Source organism: Arachis ipaensis, chromosome B02 (assembly GCF_000816755.2).
Source record: "Arachis ipaensis cultivar K30076 chromosome B02, Araip1.1, whole genome shotgun sequence".
Taxonomy (NCBI): Eukaryota; Viridiplantae; Streptophyta; class Magnoliopsida; order Fabales; family Fabaceae; genus Arachis; species Arachis ipaensis.
Window position 1 is genome coordinate 33960556 of NC_029786.2, and position 14611 is coordinate 33975166.

Sequence of the window (14611 nt, forward strand, 5' to 3'; positions counted from 1 at the left end):
AAAAAGGAAGACGAAAATTGACAATGTTTGTAAAGTATTTATTTATTGTCTATCTAAAATGGAATTGGATAAGTATAGAAATTAGGTGCATAAGTTATTCCCTATGATAGATAGGTAATTTGGTTCTTATTGTCGATAAGTTTTTCCTGGCAATGCATAGGAACTTTCTATTATCATTGGCTTGCTATTTTTTTTTTTTTTTTTTTTTTGGAGGGAGGGAGACCCCTGAATGTAAGGATTGAACTATATTTCTACAGGGAAAACCAAGATCCATAAAATCATCTATAAAATGTGGTGTGTTTGTTGTATCACAATTCAAATTCTAAGTTAAACATAAGATGATTTACTTGATTTGCATGTTGCTTACACTACTCTTATTGGCTGGTATTGCTGCATACAGAGTTTCAAATTTCAATTGTTAGGTACGCCTTCAATTATTTTCTATTCATTCCTTGTACTTTATTGTGTGAGTTGAATGATTTGTGTCTCATTTTTCTTTCATTTATAATTTTTGTCAATATTTTTTCTTTTTTCAAAATTTGCAGATAACCACAGAGATCTGAATATCCGGCGGGTATGGGGTCCTCGTTACCCGTCATGTGGATGGGGCGAGGACGGGAATGGTTTTTGAGGGTGGGGTAGGGGCATGTCCCCGACCCCATGGTGACTCGTTGTCAACCCTATTGCTGCTATTATTGACACACAATATGGTGATGTTAATAATGTGCCTAATGCTTTAGATGCACTCATACAAATTGGTGATGATGCACAAGCTTCAGAGATTGAACTCACCTAATCTTCTTATTCACAGTTAGAAATTCAGGAACATGTAATATTAAACATAAAATTTGTAATTTTACATGTTGATATGCCTACTGTGGTATGCAAGTTATTCTTAGGTGCCTCCATTAGACCCACCACCTCCATAGCATGTGGCAAGGAGCAAGTTTTGGGATAGTTGCATAGAATTTATGAAATTTGCCCCCACCCCAAACTTCAGACCACCAAGAAAGAAATAGATTATAATTTTGAATGTTAACGGGAATATATTATGTAGGACATATTTTGCAGAAAGCTTTTGAAAGTATGTTATTTTGAGACTCTATTATGTAGGGTTGTATTTTGGTTTGGATAATTTTCGATGTGTTTGTAATTGTTTGTAGTTGATGATACTCTAGACATCAGTTAGCAGTTGCTGCTACTACTGCTTATTATGATGATAATGATTAATTACTATGAATTACTAAATTTAAGTATAACTTTTATTTTACATAATGTAATTTTGCATACTTCATTTTATACATTGTTGATCCATATAAAAAATACAGCTTTGACATTTTATACTTCATTTTATAATGTAATTTGCATACTTCATCAACTTCACAATTCTAATTTACAATTTGTCATCAACTTCCAATTTATTGCAAAAAATAAATAGAACATTACATATATTCACATGTTTCATTCACTACTTTCTCCCACCTAGTCGATAACCTATAATTACAAATCCAAACAGAACAATAATCACAAACAGGACAATATTCCATATTCTTAAAACTCTAAGTTTAGCTTCAACCGCACTAATCCTCTATCCTAGATTGATCTTCTAATGATCTTCACTAATTGGAGTTTCATTTCTTCCAACCATTCCTTCTTCTTTAACATCTGTCCATACAAAAAAAAATCACACCATCTCTTATCAACAGTCTCTAACACCAAAAATCCAAAAAAAATAAGAGGAAGAACAATTACAAAATCAAGAAGCACTAGGGAAATAAGGCGTAGAATCAAGTAGCAAGCATTTACTCAACTCATATTATAGTTAGGATATCCATAAAATAGTCTATTTAGATTTGTATCCGTCCTAGACCAATAGAGAATGGGTTACATCCTACAACCGCACCAATACAGAACCTTCTCACCTCTAGTACGATGTGCATTCCTCACCCAACAACCATGTGAATGAGATCTATTGGAGCTCCTAAAAGCTTGGCTACTGCTCCCCAATATTCTTCCCAACTCACCAGAAACGACTTTGATTTGGGAGATTTAGGGCTCTTGCTAGGTTTTTAAGTTCAAGTTGTTGAGGGCTAAATTAATGCCTAAAATATTTTGGCCACGTCATATGACCGTTGAAATTACCAGGTGTCAACTAAACATGCCACGTTAGCTCTCCAGTGATGGAGATGAATAGAAGGGCTAACTTGACCCATGCCTTAAAGTTTCAGGATACAATTTTGGTCAATTGGAAATTAGGGGATAGAGGCGAAATTAAATCAAGAGTCCATTTTCTGGAGCCATTTGAGTATTAACTATATGATGAACAGTGAAGTGTTGGTAACGAAAAAGCCTACTAGACAAATTTTATAATGTACAATGCACATATTTTTTTATAAATTTAGTAAAAATCTTTACTTTTCACCTAATTTTACTCTTCATAAAACATATTTCTATTATTTAAACCTAAAAGTCACTAGAATATAGCATGTAAATTTTGAGTAACATCATAAATTAGTTTTAAATAATTTATAACAGAATATTTAGGTCTTCACAAAACTCAATGTCTTCTAAGCACATCCACAATGATTGTTTCTATATATTTGATGAATGTCTTTTCATTAATCCTTTCTGCTGACAACTAGCAGAATTATGTCATCACACGTTACAGTCAATTTGCTAACATGTCTGTTATTTGTCACATGTTAAAACAAAGACAAATGTCTCTTTCTCAAAACGTGATAGCGTGGTTTGTAAGAATGCAGAGACAGATCGTTGCTAAAAAGGATTAATTTATCTTATAACAATTTTTTTAGGTTTCTAAATATCTTAAAATTGAGTAAACTATCATTTTTTACCTATGAAAGTTTTAAATGCTGACAAATCTACCTGTGAAAAAAAAAAGTAAAGTTATACCCATGAAAGACAGGCTTCCTACGACAAAAATCACCAAAAATTCCAAATTACCCTTTTCCTGACCTTAATCTCAATCCCCTCCCTGAAATCTCAACCCTCCCATTGTTCTTTTCATGGATTTCACCACCTCATTCACCACCACTACCACCACCAACTATCAGCCTCATCTTTCTTTGTTTCCATTGTAACAACAACAACAACAACAACTGCAAGCAATCAAATCACAAGCATTCATATTTTCTTTAAAGAAAAAAGGACAGAAGAAAACATGGCAGTGATGATCGAGCATGGCGACGACAAAACAACACTTGTTTCACTTGACCTTCTTCTTCATCTTGGTTTGGAATCATCTTCTTCCTCAAAACATGAGCTGAGAGGGTTAGAGTTTTGTAGAACCAGCCATATCAAAATCTAAATCCACCACCTCCTGAGAAATCGAAATTGCCACAGCTCCACCGTCGAACCGATGGGATTATTGTCGGCGTTCTTCGTGATCTACATCCTTCATTCACCCATTGGAATAAACTAATTGATTTTTCTGCTTCCAATCCACAAAAATCCACCAATTCCATAATCCCATACCACCCATTTTGATTCAATCATCAATAATCAGTTCTAACTAATAACATCAAACGCCAGGGCAAAGGACTGTGCATCAAACAACAACACACCTTTGTTGCAAACCCAAAATGTGGAATCGGAACTAAAAGGAACAGGGATAGCGTGGATAGCAATGGCGCACATAGTGACAGGTGTCATAGGCTCAGGAGTGCTCTCACTCCCATGGAGCATAATGCAGCTTGGTTGGATTAGAGGCCCTCTCGCAATGCTTCTCTTTGCTTCCATAACTCTTCTTTCTTCTTTTCTTCTCAGAACACTTATTGCTCCCTGGACCCTAAACCCAAATGGAGTTATTCTTTTATTTCTTTCTTCTAAAAAAGAAAATCACAATAATTTTGTGGTTTGATTGCTTGCAATTGTTAATGTTCATGGTTGTGGTAACGATTGGTGGTGGTGGTGGTAGTGGTGGTGGTGGTGAATGAGGTGGTAAAATCCATGAAAACAACGAATGAAGGGTTGTGATTTGGGAGATGGAGTTGAGATTAGGGTTAGGAAAAGGGTAATTTATTATTTTTTGGTAATTTTTTTGTGTTTGGAGAATTTTTGTCATACAGAACCCATTTTTCATGGGTACAATTTTAATTTCTTTTTTTCATGGGTAGATTTTTCAGTATTTAAAACTTTCATGAATAGAAATGGTAGTTCACTCCTTAAAATTAGTTAAAAAACTATCCATATGCATATTAATGGTTTTATTGAAATTTTGTATTTGATAAAATATCCAAGAAAATATTCATTATTAATTGAATGCACTAGAAATCAACTGGGACTAAGGCACCCTCTCAATATAAACTCATCTTCTAGGGGTATAATTGGACTATAAGATACTCAACTCAGATCATATTCGCCAAATTTGGCAAGAATCCATCTCAAAACCATCCCAAATTCATATGGACACATTATAAATACAATGTGGAATGACTACCCTAAGATATATTATTTTGTTTCTATTCCTTATACCTCTTGGATGACCACCGACTTAATCATTGGAGTCCTTTGTAACTACCATCCTACATTCAGCTCATAAATTGTAGCTGATTGGAAAACTTGGTCTCCTTAAAGATCAACCCCTACTTATGCCAAGTAGTTAGTACTGAACAATATACTACTTTTCTTTTAGATAATATCTCAAATACCATTCATATAATTATGATCCATCCTATATATTATATATGCTTTCAACTTCATTAGTATTGAAAACATCTATACCTTGGAATAATGTTAATTGATTCTACATGTACATATACTTACATACCATTCCTAGATAAGGTTAGTTTGATTCAACAAGAAATGATGAATTGAAATCTCTAGTTAAGATGTTGCTATAACAGGAAAAAAGCTCCATAGTGGTTTTGAGGTGTTAGCTGCTCAATTTTTCTAATGAGGTATCATTTTCTTGTTACAGTTTCTATAAGTTATGATATTATAAAGAGTTAAGTACTATTTTAGTCTTTATTATGGTTGTAGGTGAAAGTCTAAATGATCCTTAACGTTTTTTGTTTTTAAAATTATCCCTAAGGTCATTATAAACTATTAAAATGACCTTCTAGTTAAAAATATTATTGTTTTCACAAGGTTTTCCCTAACAAAAATAATAATTATAATTTTTTTTATGATTTATCACTCACAAGTCCAAACTACATGATGAGAAAAGAGTAATAACATACGACGATTACAACAATAGTAGCTACTTATCACTAAAGAAGCACAACTCCAAAGTTAAAATAACAAATCAACCTCAGAACTAAGAACGAAGATAGTTATGATATGCAAGAAACAAAATAACTATTCCCCTTTAGTACAATCTACTCTGTTCCTCACCCAAGTCACAACAAGGTGAGAGACATCCTTCTTTATCTCCTCCAAATATAAATTCTTAGCCAAAAAGTTTGTTATAATTATAAAAAAAAAATATCACATCCCAGCATCAGATCATAAACTAGCACTATCACATTTCCAATCATCTATCCTTTTATCTTCATCCTCAACACCATCACCATCACCATCCTCAATCTCTTTCTCTCTCTCTTTCCTCTTCGTTTAGGGTGTTCTTTTTTTTTGCTTTCTCTTTGTTCTTTCTTTGCTTTTTTCGTACACCAAAAGAAATTAATTATCTATTGTTGAAGGTAGTGATAGTGGAGGAGAAATTTTGGTAGTGTTAAGAATGATTTGATTGGTGTTGGTGGGTGTAATAAAATTATTGTTGTAGGTTTAGGGTTGAAGATGAATGTTGCTAGGGGTTGGGGATGAGAGCGATGAGTTTTGGGGGTTTAGGTAGGGAGCAATTTTTTTATTTTATAATCATTTGTATCAGAGGTAATTTGTCTAAATTAATATTAAAAATAATTTAAATGTAAAGGACGATTTTGATTTTCACTCACAACCATAAAAGCCAAAATAATACTTAAACTTATTATAAATAATGGTTTATCTATCTTTATCTTAAGAAAGACTTTCTTTATTTGTATCACACACATATCACTATATAAGGTAAAGTATTATAGTATTCGACAAGATGTGGAGTACAAGATTGTAGAGTCTAATTATCTGAAGTATTATTGTCAATACAAGCAAAGCTTAGCTGGGTGTCCTTTGAGCATACAAGTCTCATTGAGATAAAATCTTGGCTATTGGTAAGTGATTAGTCTCCCTTTATCTTTTTGTTAAATATGAAATTTGAATTTTAGAAATAACTTACATGTTCATAATGATGTTGTACTTCAGGGACGTTCGTAAGTTCGGTGGGTCTCATACTTGTCTGGCACCAATGATGTCTGCAGATCATGCCCAGCTAGATAGCACGATGATAAGTAGAGTCATCATGCCTATCATCCAAGCTAACCTTTCAATATCCATTCCAGTATTGTAAGGTGCCGTTTAGCAAAGTTATCACAACATCTCCTTGTAGCCATAGAAAAGAGTAGGGAATCACTACTAAAGATGCTAATGGTAGGTCTGAAAATTCCTCAAGCATCTACCAACCAGATCTCCATCTGTACGCAACCATAAGTGATATGTCACATCTTAGCGTGCGAACGTACAGTACCCTTAAGGGTAGGTGGAATATGTATGCCTTTGGGCACCATTTCTCGACAATGGCAGAGATCAGGGTGCTGTCAAAGAAAAAATCCTTAAGCTATGTCACATGCTTGAAGTCGGCCTCCTTGAAGTATGACAATATAGTCTTGAGAGGTGCCATGGTGTGGCTAATCCGCCTCAATTGAAACACCTAAGTCTCTATAAAATTGTATGACTTACTTTTTTTTTTGTAACAAAACCCATTTAGACATACAAACATAATAAAAACAAGTTCTCCTAAAAACACGCTCAATGATAACATTATTACTTAGAAATCATACGAAAAAATACACCCTAGAATTTATCGTAAACAATACTTTCAAAACATAACATTAATGCCATTAATTAACTAACTACTCCTAGCACATAAACCTTGTAGAATAAGAAAAACAAATTTAACTAAACAATTAAAATAAAAAATTAACTAAAGTAGACTTAACTAAAATAAAATAAAAAATTAACTACTAAACAAACTATTTCTATAACATAAATTTTGTATGATAAAAAAAGGTTTAATTACTCTGTTAGTCCCTATAGTTTGGCCAAATTTTTAATTAGGTCCCTATAGTTTTTTTTCCTTTTAATTGAGTCCCTATACCAATTTTTTTGTTTTAATTGGGTCCCTATTCGCAGTCAACGTTAAATAAAACGTTGACCTGTGGTAAATTTACCAAAATACCCATGTGTATAACCCTACATAATCCTTGCCCTCATCCTAAAACTCCAGAACCCTATTCTGTTCGTCGTTCTCCTTTTCTCCCTTTCTTCTTATTTGTTGCTGAAATTTTTTCATCTTGCATGGATTCCACCCAACATTCTTCGAGAATTTCGAGTTCAAGAAGTCTCAACAAGAGAAGACATTTGTGTTATTGTGGGGAGGCAGTTGTTGTTCTGTCTTCTTCTGAGGTGGCCAGCCATGGAAGGAGGTATGTAGCTTGTGGACGAGTGTTAAGGTGTAGTTTTTTTGAGTGGATTGATAATGAAGATGATACGAAAGGTGAGTGGTTGAAGCAGAAGGAGAGGAGGAAGTCGTTGCTTCTGTGGAGACTCTCTGATTCTGAAAAGTTCTAATACACCCAAGAATCCAAATAGAAGGTTTATGTCTTGCCCAAGTAGAAGATGCAAATTTTTTGAATGGGTTGATGAAGAAAAGAAGGTTGGCGATGTTTGCTTATTATCTTCACAGTATCACTCTGGTCAGGTAGAGGGTGAAATTAGGGGTGAAAATGCACAAGAAAAGAGGGTTGATAGACTTAGTATTGACACGGAGAGGTTAAAGGTGGAGATTGGAGAAGTTGATGATTGTGTTGGAAGAATCTGTGTAGAATTGAATTTGGTCCAGAGGGAACTTCGAAAGTTGGAAGAAAACATGAAGAAGCAGAGCAAGATGTAGATGATGTTATTTTTTTGTTTTGTAATCCTAATAGTTGCAGTGCTATGTGGTAACATTTATTGATGAAGTGGTCATTGTTGGTTTTAAACAGAGCAGTTATAAAAAGTGTATGTTATGTTATTTAGATTGAATGGATGAAACTTTTTTTTATTGCTGCTATAAATATAATGTTGTGATATTGAATGAAAATGTACACAACTAAAAACAACTGCTATCAGCCTATCACAGATGCATCATTAGAATAATATAATTCACAAAAGTGGTCCTTAACATATTCCACACATTAGATAAGTTCAGTGGATCCAACTTGCACTAGTCACAAGATAAATGCTCCACCTAAAATGTACTATCAAAAGTGGTCCACCACAAAGCAAAATAAACAAAAAAAGTGATGTTCCCAATACTAAAATACATCCACAGTATACTATAATACACAAAAAAGCCCTACATAAATCCACAGTAGGAGGAGCTACATAACCCTAAAAACTTCAAACATATGTGAGGTCTATGTGTTCAGCAGAATTGGCTGCTCCCTTTCTTATCCCCATCTTCAATCTTTCACTTCTTCTCATCCCAAAAGTCTTAGTCTTAGGCAAAGGCTGTGTAACTGGTGCTACTTGTGGAGTTTGCTGAATGAGTGGTTCAATAAAGGGAGTTGGTTGAGTTGCTGGTGTATGAGGAGGATTTGCACAAACTCCAGTAGCAGGTGAACCAGATCCAGCAAGGGGTGAGCCATTTTCAGAACCAGATCCAGTAAGGGATGACACAGTTGTAGATCCAAATTCAGCAGCAAGAGTATTTGGTGCAGGGGCTGATGCAACAACAGCCAAATTTTTAAAACATTCCATCACTAAACCCTTTCAATTATGGAGTATGAAATAGCAAAATATAGTTATACTTGTGAAACTAGTTGCTTTTCCTCTACTAAGTCCCACACCCCTCCCTCTGCCTCTCCCCCCAGATCCAGCAGCAGCAGTGCCATTCGTAGCAGCAGATTCAGCAGCAGTAGTAATTGGTGCCGAGGCTGATGGAACAAAAGTATAATGGTTAACACATTTCATAATAGAACATTTTCAATCGTCTAGTATGTAGCAACAAATTCTAGAATTACCTGTGACAACAGTTCCTCTTCCTTTGCCCCTTCCTCTATCCAGTCCCGCACCCCTTCCTCCGCCTCTCCCCCTTACAGCAGCTCCAGCATCATGTGCACTATTTTCAGGTGCAGCTGAGTCAGTTGCAACATCAGATGCAGCAGCAGCGGGTTCAGGAGCTAATGCAAGTTCAATTGAATCGAGGCAACATTACAGAAAGGAACTGGTGCAATCAACAATTATGAAACAACAACAAAATAAGATGTACCTGAGACAATAGGATTTGGGCAGTGCCTCCTGTTGTGTCCATACTGGCCGCAATTGCTGCAAGTCACAGAGGTACCCGTTCTTCTGTACTTCGTTTGAGATCTATTTTCATCCGGTTCTCTAATATGCACCATTCTTGGTCGACCAGGTTTAACCCTGAAAATTGGGGGTATGATGGTATCACAGTTCACTTTCGGCCACATGTTCTCTCCATTAATTGGAGCAATTGAGTTCCCATATGTTGCAAGGTATGCTGCTGGACTATAGTAGTTGCTACAATACTCTTCAAGATTATCACCCTTTTCAAAGATGGCACTGCACGCATGTGGACATGGCATACCACTCAAACCCCAAAATCGACAACTGCAAGTACCAGCTAACAGATCCACCACAAACCTTTCCATGATCATCCTATTTTTGTGATGTACCTCAAACTTCAGCTCACCTGCCCATCTAGCTTGCCATTCCATACTTCTGGTTGCAATGACATCCAACCTCTTTTTTGGTTTAGGCAGAATGGATCCTTCATACTTCTCATCCTTCTTCTTCTTTTCTGTAAATCTTGACATCCAGTAGCATCTGATCCACTCAAACATCGTCAGAATGGGCTTGTCTCTTGCCTCAAGAATCCTGCCATTGAAAGCCTCTGATATGTTATTCATTAGCATATCACTCTTTTCCATAAACGTGAAATGGCTCTTTGTCCACAACTTTGGGTCCACTCCCATCAGTTTATCATAACAGTCTCTATTTTTCTCCTTGAGCAGATTCATTCTTCGCTCCCAATCTTTTTTGATATCCACTCACTAGAAGCAAGCCTACCACTATAACTTCTTCACAGGTATGCTTGCCCTTCAAGGTTTTTATCCTAAAACAATCAGATCCTCCTACCTTACTTGCAAAGCAAATCCACTTGCACCTTCCTTTTTGTCCCTTACACACTACTCTACACCTCAACTTGTTGTTCTTCTTGTACCTAACGGCTCTCCCATTCAATAAGGCATGCTCCTTAATTGCATTTTTAAACTGGGACAGTGTTTTGAACTTCAACCCAATCTTAAACTCATACTCTCTACACATTTCTGCCTCATCATACTTAGAAAACCTTTTTTTCTTAATCATGTCATTAGAATCTCTCTCGTAACTATCTATGTCTTTAGTTTCATAACCATCCAAAATATCTCCAATTTGTTCATCCATCTCTCCAGCAGCTTCATTATTGTCAGCACCCTTATCTGTTGTGCCTTCTTAATTTAGCAGGCCATTGAACCCACCAAACGCATTTGATTGTCCACCATCAACACCATCCTCTACATCGAACCCAAAGTAATCCTCATATTCACTATCATTAGCACTGTCATCAAACCTATCCTCCTCAGTAGAGGGTTCTGACTCAGCATCGACTTCTACTTCTATCAGTCCACTATCTTCGCCTTCATCTGGGACATAATATGGATCCATTGATGTGATTTCAACCCCATTACCTTCTCTGTAACCATCAACAACATACATTATACCATGATTCACAGAATCAGTAACTAAAGCCCTAGCCATTCTAACGGCATCCCCATCTGATTTCAACTCTGTGAGACCTAACTTCAACTCCATTCCAAGTTCGTTCCACCATAGCTTCGCATAACCCTTGTAGCCTAGACCCTTCAGCAAACTCACTATCTCTTGCAGAGACCATTCATCTAGTTCATAATGCAAGTCTTCCACAACTAACCCACCTAAATATTCTAGTCCATGTCCCGTGTCAATAAATTTTTCTCCGTGATGGAGCTCTATTGTGAACTCTGATTCTCCCATTGCTACACAACAAAAAACGAAAAATGCTGATTAGTCATCCCCTAATCAAACATCACCAACAATGCTAAGGACTTTAACGCCATAACGTTCGGCAACTTTTGGAAGAATGAAGAATGGAAAAAAGTGTAAAAAAGTGTAACTCGTACCTTTGCAACAACGACGACAGCAGCTCCTTCGATAAAGGAGGCCACGAAAGACAATAACAAACCTCGATCACACAATGGTGGAATGCAAATGTGTTATCGAACAATCAGAAACTGAGATGGGGTGAAGAGGAAGGGTTTCTTTTGCCTCAGTGAAAAGGGAGGAAGATCAAGGGTTAATTTTTCATTACTGAAGATCAAGGGTTATTCCTTTATTAAGGTAGGGGCATTTTTGACAATATAAAACAGGTAAATACATTGAGGATTACAAAAAAATGTTTGTAATTAGGTATATCTAGGGGTGGCAAACGGGCCTAAACCCGCCGGATCGGCTCGCGTAACCCGCCAAAAAAGGCGGGCTGGGCTGAAAAATTGGGACCGCCAAATAGTAAAAGCTCGCCTAACCCGCACCGCTTAAACCGCAGGCTTTGGCGGGGCGGGGCGGGCTTCCCCGCCGGGCTTAGAATTTTTTTAGCAAGGGATATTTTTACAATTTTTTTACCGAAACCCAACTTCCCCCAACCCAACTTACAAGAGAATGAAGATTTTATGCCTTTATATATATTATTTAATAGTTAAAAGTAAAAAAAGAAAAAAAAAGAGGTTATTTGGCAGGCTTAATCCGCCGGCCCGCCAGCCCGCCGTTATGCGGGGTGGGTGGTGCACGAATCGTGATTGTTCATTCCTTGGTAACGACTTAATACGCACGTTGATAATCTTAGTTCTTCTTCACAACTTCGCACAACTAACCAGCAAGTGAACTGGGTCGTCCAAGTAATAAACCTTACGTGAGTAAGGGTCGATCCCACGGAGATTGTCGGTATGAAGCAAGCTATGGTCATCTTGTAAATCTCAGTCAGGCGGATTCTAATGGTTATGGTGAATTGATAATTAAAATATAAATAAAATGTAAAATAGGATAGAGATACTTATGTAATTCATTGGTAGGAATTTCAGATAAGCATATGGAGATACTTTGTTCCTCCTGATACTCTGCTTTCCTATTGCCTTCATTCAATCCTTCATACTCCTTTTCATGGCAAGCTGTATGTTGGGCATCACTGTTGTCAATCGCTACTTCCCTTCCTCTCAGTGAAAATGGTCCAAAATGCACTGTCACCACACGGCTAATCATCTGTCGGTTCTCGATCATGTTGGAATAGGATCCAGTGATCATTTTGCGTCTGTCACTACGCCCAACACTCGCGAGTTTGAAGCTCGTCACAGCCATCCCTTCCCAGATCCTACTCGAAATACCACAGACAAGGTTTAGACTTTTCGGATCTCAAGAATGGCCGCCAATAATTCTAGCCTATACCATGAAGAATCTGATCATAAATCAGCAGGCTAAGAGATATGCATTCAAGCTTGTTTTCATGTAGAACGGAAGTGTTTGTCAGGCACGCATTCATAAGTGAGAATGGTGATGAGCGTCACATAATCATCACATTCATCATGTTCTTATGTGTAAATGAATATCTTAGAGAAGAAATAGGCTTGAGTTGAATAGAAAAACAATAGTACTTTGCATTAACTCATGAGGAACAGCAGAGCTCCACACCTTAATCTATGGTGTGTAGAAACTCTACCGTTGAAAATACATAAGAACAAGGTCCAGGCATGGCTGAATGGCCAGCCCCCTAAACGTGATCTCAGAACGCACAATTATTCAAAAGATTATCCAGAGATATAAAATAAATCACTAAAAGTAGTTTTTATACTAGACTAGTAACTAGGGTTACAGAAAATAAGTAAATGATGCAGAAATCCACTTCCGGGCCCACTTGGTGTGTGCTTGGGCTAAGCATTGAGCTTTCATATGTAGAGACTTCTTTTGGAGTTAAACGCCAGGTTGTAACCTGTTTCTGGCGTTTAACTCTAATTTGTAACTTGTTTCTGGCGTTTAACGCCAGAATAGGGCAGAAAGCTAGCGTTAAACGCCAGTTTGCATCGTCTAAACTCGTGAAAAGTATGGACTATTATATGTTGCTGGAAAGCCCTGTATATCTACTTTCCAACGCAATTGAGAGCGCGCCATTCGAGTTTCTGTAGCTCCAGAAAATCCATTTCGAGTGCAGAGAGGTCAGAATCCAACAGCATCTGCAGTCCTTCTTCAGCCTCTGAATCAGATTTTTGCTCAGGTCCCTCAATTTCAGCTAGAATTTACCTGAAATCACAGAAAAACACACAAACTCATAGTAAAGTCCAGAAATGTGATTTTTATTTAAAAACTAATAAAAATATACTAAAAACTAACTAAATCATACTAAAAACTATGTAAAAATAATGACAAAAAGCGTATAAATTATCTGCTCATCATAACACCAAACTTAAATTGTTGCTTGTCCCCAAGCAACTGAAATTCAAATAGGATAAAAAGAAGAGAATATACTATAAATTCCAGAATATCAATGAAACTTAGCTCCAATCAGATGAGCGGGACTAGTAGCTTTTTGCCTCTGAACAGTTTTGGCATCTCACTTTATCCTTTGAAGTTTAGAATGATTGGCATCTATAGGAACTCAGAATTTAGATAGTGTTATTGATTCTCCTAGTTCAGTATGTTGATTCTTGAACGCAGTTACTTTATGAGTCTTGGTCATGGCCCTAAGCACTCTGTTTTCCAGTATTACCACCGGATACATACATGCCACAGACACGTAACTGGGTGAACCTTTTCAGATTGTGACTCAGCTTTGCTAAAGTCCCCAATTAGAGGTGTCCAGGGTTCTTAAGCACACTCTTTTTTTTTTGCTTTGGACCTTGACTTTAACCGCTCAGTCTCAAGCTTTTCACTTGACACCTTCACGCTACAAGCACATGGTTAGGGACAGCTTGGTTTAGCCGCTTAGGCCAGGATTTTATTCCTGTGGGCCCTCCTATCCGCTGATGCTCAAAGCCTTGGATCCTTTTTATTACCCTTGCCTTTTGGTTTTAAGGGCTATTGGCTTTTTCTGCTTGCTTTTTCTCTTTCTTTCTTTTTTTTTTTTGCAAGCTTTTGTATTCACTGCTTTTTCTTGCTTCAAGAATCAATTTTATGATTTTTCAGATTATCAATAACAGTTCTCCTTTTTCATTATTCTTTCAAGAGCCAACAATTTTAACATTCATGAACAACAAATTCAAAAGACATATGCACTGTTCAAGCATTCATTCAGAAAACAAAAAGTATTGTCACCACATCAAAATAATTAAACTAATTTCAAGGATGAATTCAAAATTCATGTACTTCTTGTTCTTTTGTAATTAAAACATTTTTCATTTAAGAAAGGTGATGGATTCATAGGACATTCATA

The 14611-nt window shown here is 36.6% G+C and overlaps 1 long non-coding RNA gene across 1 annotated transcript; it reads right to left on the bottom strand.

Moving 5' to 3' along the window:
* Positions 11134-11409, bottom strand: LOC110267614. Its single transcript, XR_002355432.1, has 2 exons — positions 11319-11409; positions 11134-11174 (listed from the first exon to the last, which is right to left on the bottom strand). It is a non-coding gene; the product is annotated as an uncharacterized LOC110267614 (long non-coding RNA).